The sequence below is a fragment of the Lolium rigidum genome, chromosome 4, assembly GCF_022539505.1.
Source record: "Lolium rigidum isolate FL_2022 chromosome 4, APGP_CSIRO_Lrig_0.1, whole genome shotgun sequence".
Classification (NCBI taxonomy): domain Eukaryota; kingdom Viridiplantae; phylum Streptophyta; class Magnoliopsida; order Poales; family Poaceae; genus Lolium; species Lolium rigidum.
In genome coordinates this window covers 114,110,111-114,116,110 of record NC_061511.1, presented here as the reverse complement: position 1 = coordinate 114,116,110, position 6,000 = coordinate 114,110,111, and positions in this window count along the sequence as shown.

The following is a 6,000-nucleotide window of genomic DNA, read 5'->3' as shown; positions in this document are numbered from 1 at the left end:
CAAAATGATATCCCACCGAGATCCCACCTTGACACCCTAGGGATAATAGGGTACTTCAATGGGCCAGATGAATTCGATACCCATTCTTCCTATGGCTCGTGGAGGTATTCCATAACCTAGACCACAAGAACACATGGCTCCCCTCGGAAGCTGTTATCCTCGAAGAAATCCACGTCATAAATTTCTACAACCTGATTTGTGGTCTTATTGTATACTCTATAGGTGTGGGATTCCGCGGCATAACCAACAAAAATGCCCTCTTGAGCATTAGAAACGAATTTGGATAGTCGGATACCTTTAATAGGAATGTAGCATTTGCATCCTAAGACGTTAAAGTATGGCACATTAGGCTTGTATTAGGAGAGGATCCTCTTCTATAAGCCTTTGCGGAAGTAGAGGCGGTTGGTGGTGTGGCATGCCGTAGAAATTACTTTGGCCCAAAAGTTGTGAGGTGATTTGAATTCCGCCATCATGGTCTTTGCCGCATAAATCAAGGTCCATTTCTTTCTCTCAGCGGCACCATTTTGTTGAGAAGTGTAAGGAGTGAAGTATTGATGATTAATACCCTCTTCACTTAGGAATTCATCAAGGTGTAGTTCTTGATCTCGGTGCCGTTGTCGCCCCTTATTGCAAGGATCTTGGCACTCTGCTTGCGTTGAACTTGGTTGGAGAAGTCAATGGCTGTCCTTTGAGTTCACTCTTGTGCTTGAAGAAGTAGACCCAAGTGTATCTTCAGTACTCGTCGACGATCGCAAGGCAATATTTTCCCCTCCAAGATTCTCATGAGAAGATGGTCTAAATAAATCAACATGAAAAAACTCCAAGCACCTTGTGTTTGATATGATGTTCCTGGCCTTGTAGACCTTCCCGTGCATCTTTAGTTCAAACACGATTTTTATACAAGTCCTACAAACACATATTCTTATAAAAAAGATATATATATATATATATTTTAGTTTGAGGAAATAAAGGGTGGATATACACATGCAAGAGCCAAAACATCAGTCCCTAACCACGGGCCGCTCCGCACCTCTTGAGTTCCTACTCAGAGGATGTCTCTTCCTCACCAAGTGGTTTCGTCCCCAGAGTGGAGATGGTGGTTGATGTTGCAAGGTCAACAATAGCGTCGGCAGATAAGGACCCGATCGCGTTCCCAAATGTTCCATGAGGTCCTTTTTGCAAAAAAAATTAAGGACTGGAATGTATTTTTTACTTTTCTTTGAGTCCTTCTTGTATATGTAACCTGCCAAGTTGAATGAAGCTTCGGGTCCCGTTTAGACCATTCTCCTGTTATAAAAACTAGAAGGATAGCCCGCGCGTTGCAGCGAGAATCTTCTAAGAAATTACATTGTCTAAATAAAATGGTACAATATATGTGTAATATGAATTGTTTGTAGAAGTATGCAATATTTAATTGGCCAAAATAGTTGAGATGCTAAATTTAATTCACATCTATAATATCTATAAAGTTTATCCCCATTAAAATACATTTAATGTTTGCAAGCTGAAATTTGGTGAAGCCACGTCACCCCAATTGTTGTTATCCATCTGATTTAAAACCTACGACTGTTAGTCAATCGTCTGGACCGTAACCTCGCTTCATAGCACTGCCCCGTCATCGTCTCACTCACTCACATGAGCAGCCACTGCCTGTTTGCTTTCTCTTCTCTTTTAATCCCCGCGATGGCGCACTCCCTTCCTCTTCCACAGTCTCCATGCGCAATAAGAGCACATGAAAGATGAAACTGATGGATGCGTCGAGAAGTTCATGTAGTAGATCTTATTTCCCCAACCTCCTCTCCCGTAAGGCTGTATTATTGGTCCTTTCTTCATCTGCCTTCCAGTTTACCAGAGGTCTTCCGTCAGGTGAGGGTTCTTTTTTTTTTTCTTGCAGGGAGGTGAGGCTGCTCTTAATATGAGCATGGGTTTCTGATCAGAGGCGAGATGCTTGGCGATGCTTCATTCCCATCGCCTGTTCGTAGGCAAGGTCGTCATAGAGTATTCCTGTTTCTACTTTCCTGAACTGATTAGAAGAGCACCCCCTGGTGAGCCAACCAAGGCAAGATCGAACCATCACAGTGGCGGAGTTTAGAGAGCCTCGGCCGGGGATAAGTGCACCGAGCTGCCGAGGAGGTTGCCATTGATCTACTCACAAATTCCTCCCGCCTTACTCAAAACTAGCAAATGATGGCGCGGCGGCACGCCGCGCTGGGTTAGAAGTTGGAGAGGAGTGTATTAACGCTGCATGCATATTTAGCTAGATGAGTTGTTCTTTTGATCCGAAGTAATTACAGAGAACGGCCACTAATAGAACGAAAGAATCATAAGTAGATCCTGTAAAAATGAAATCTGACTGAGAGACACACGACATGTAATCCATATAATTAACATAGTAGGCCAAGGCATCCTGATCAACATACTCAAGGGTCTTAGTAGTGTCACTACAGTCAATGATACATAATTAAAACAATTAAGAACATCATGCTGGCAAACAGGTGATTCAGCAAAATAGTGTGACCCAGTGAGCAAAAGCGAGAAAAAAAACGAATAGCTCGACGATGGCTAATATACTAACGCTCTACTGATTCCATGAAGCGGCTTATAAAATGTGGCTGATCTCTTTTCCCCACAATTTTTGCTGACAAACTGTCATTGTAGCTATGATGTTCAGCAAAATTAGACCACCCACGTTCGATGTAGATCATGCCCCTCCATTCTGTTAGAGCATCTCCACTCGTCTCCCCACATAGCCCCCCACGGCCACTTTTTTTCATCCGGACGGCGAAAAACGGCCCAGTCAGGCCCCCGGTTCCTCGTTTTGGTCCGGATTTGAGCTTATTTTCGTCCGGACTCCCCATGCCATCCTCGGTTTTCCGGGGGTCTCCCGGGGACTCCGGATGAAGCTAAACCAACCGTCCACGCCCACGTGTCTCCTCTTTCGTCCGGATTCCCCGAGCCATCCTCTTTTTCCCCGAGAAACGCCGCTTGGGGAGCACACGACTGGGAAACTACTCCTCCCCACGCCAAATCTTCCTCCAATCCGGACGAAAATTTCGCCGGATTTGGGCGTGGGGAGCGCCAACGAGTGGGGATGCTCTTAAGGATGTGCTGATCAAATGCTGATGGTATCTCTACCAGGTCGTGAGGATGCTGGGTGATACCTCTCTTGAAGCGGCGGTGTAGCTGGATATCTGGCAGAAATCGGACCACTGGAGGCCTACCTTGCCTCCTAGTTATGCCCGTTGGGATGTGCTGTGAACTCTGTCCTTCCATGGGCCTTTTCTCCTTTTTTTCAGCAAGCCGATCCGAAGGGGAGAAGCCAGGACGGACGCTGGTCCCCCCATTATCTGGCACTTTCTTTGCTAGGTGCAAAAATGTTGCAGATCTTGCATCAGCTTTGATACACTGCCAGCGGGTAGAAATCAACGAAATGCAGCAGTTTGATGGGTAGAGTGGAGCGTTGCATGCAATAGTAGGGAGATACTTACATAACGGTGAGCAATGCAGCTTTTCTCCGCTGCTTTGGGTGCCATGGTCTGTGGAGTATTTATTCACTGTAGTGCCAGTCAGAGCCTAAGGATTTATGGACACAGTTCACTGTATTGACCCGGATTTTGTACCTTCAAAGGAAGAACTAAACGGTGAAGGGAAGGCACAACTATCTATCTTCTTGTGTGTTATGTGGTAGCAGACTGTAGGCCGTCAACGTCTAGCGCTTTGGCACGAAAATAACCTACAAATTCCAGAATAAACACAGTATGGTGAGGTAATTCAAAAACATATTGAGAAATATTAGCATGAATCATAAAGCTTGGAAGCATTGGAACTTGACACCGAAGACACTATTACAGTGCACAAAAAACAGGTCAATAAGCATCAAATGAAAAAGAACATGTATATAAACTTGGACAGACACCTATGAGAAGTAATCTTTTTTCATTATAAAATGTTTATTTATATAAAGGAATGTTTATTTATATAAAGGAAGCATAAAATGAGTAAAAAGATAAATGATACTCATTTGATATTGGGGAAGGCATAACTATTCCTCTCTTACAGCCAAGAGCAGAAATGAAAAATAAGAAGATAAACTACTCAGAAATCTCACCTGAGGAACCAGAATATGTGTGACAAATATCTATATTAGGCCAAAAAGATGAAGTGGTGCCACAAAGTTAACTCATTGTGCAAGAAAAGATAAAGTGGTGCCACAAAGTTAACTGTGTTTGCTCACTATTGTGAAATGGAAAAGCTATACATGGCGGGTATTTTTTATTCAGGTTTTGTTCTTTTTGCTACTGATAAGCACACATACAATCAACACACAGAGAACTGGAAGAAAATAATCTTGATTATTACCACATATGAAAGTTCTTTGCCATAAAGAACTTTAATTACGGCTTCTGAGCATTTTTTCTGGACAGAGTACCACGAACAATGCATAAGCTAACGAACAGGCCGAAAACATCCTAGAAACACAAATGCATGAAAGGATGGGGATTAGAGTCAAGGATTAACACACATACTAAATCACTGTAGCAGTTTCTCTTGTTTCGTTTACATTCTAGAATTAAAGGATATCTTTGTCATGGATTTCCCAATGCAAAGTAACTCTAATAATCCAGCAATTATTGAAGGCCTCGAGAATGCTAGAATAAATTAGAAAGTAAGAAGAATTGGAGGACTTGATTCATATCCCGAATCAGGATTGAAAGAGGAATGGGAACCCCCATGGTCAGCATGCCACTCTCTTGGTGCTAGACTGGATATAAACAAAAATCATCTGGGTTCAACTTCGGAAAAAAAATGTGAACTCATCAATGGGATTCATGTGTGCTCTCCATATAAAATATTGAACAACGAATAGTATAAACGGGGATCTCCATGCAAGGAGGAATAAAAATAAATCCATGCGAAAGAAGAACAAATATTTTCATGTGAAGGAGGTGTGAGCGAAAGGTTTTGTTCTGTTGCATTAGTCTCTTGGTTGTTCCGTCATTTGACTAAACCTAGAAGCAAGAATGATCCGTTTTTTTACTAATAAGAGTAAGTTGGCAAACATAATATATCAGCTGTCAGTTCTTGGTTCTCTCAGTTAAAGAGAATGTGATTAGAGGGTTCAATTCAAACATAGCCCTCTTATTTCTCTCAAAAAGAAACGCACGGAGGTTATGTGTAGTATTTAGTATTTACTCACGTCATATCATTATTCAAAAAACTATTCGGACACAAGGTTCCTTGTAAAGTATCTACAAAGTAACAGTCCAAGTAAACTTTCAACTATTTTGCAAGAATTTGATCAAAAGACAGTAGCAAGAACACAATAATGGGAGCATACCTTGAGAACACCAATTTAGCTCACATTTTTATATACTGAACCATCGCACACCACATCTGCACTGATTGAAGATCATATTATGCAACACACACACAAAGAAATGTTTGCATATGAAATGATACATTTCAGGTCTGATTCAGAGGGGGGAAATACTAATCAGGATGATGTAACATGCCAAAAAGAAGTACTTCTGAGATATGTCATGAAACTAAAATGAGAACTTTCATTCAAGCCAAATGTTGACCTGTTCTAAAATAGGAGAACTGTAATGTTCAGTAGAAGGACGATTCTAACTCTTGATCAGAATTGTAGCCTGAAGAAAATATATAGAGATGCTTGCAATGAATCACTCATGGATACACTTCCGAGAAGCACCTAACTTCATCTCTTTATTATAAGAACAAATTTCCAATACACCATCCGATATGAAGGCTGCGGATTGTGTGCTTTCAATTCAAGAAAGGTATACCCAGTTAATTAGATTGCAGATAGACAAATAGCCCTACTCATTATAGTGCATAGTTGCAGGTATCCCTTCAAGGTAAAGAAATATATAGACTTAATCAGAACTGTCCAGCCAATGAGGAAGGCCAGGAACTATAGCCAACCAACATTACTCTTATACCTGTGCTTGTACTCTGAATTTTAGGTTTGGCCTTCAC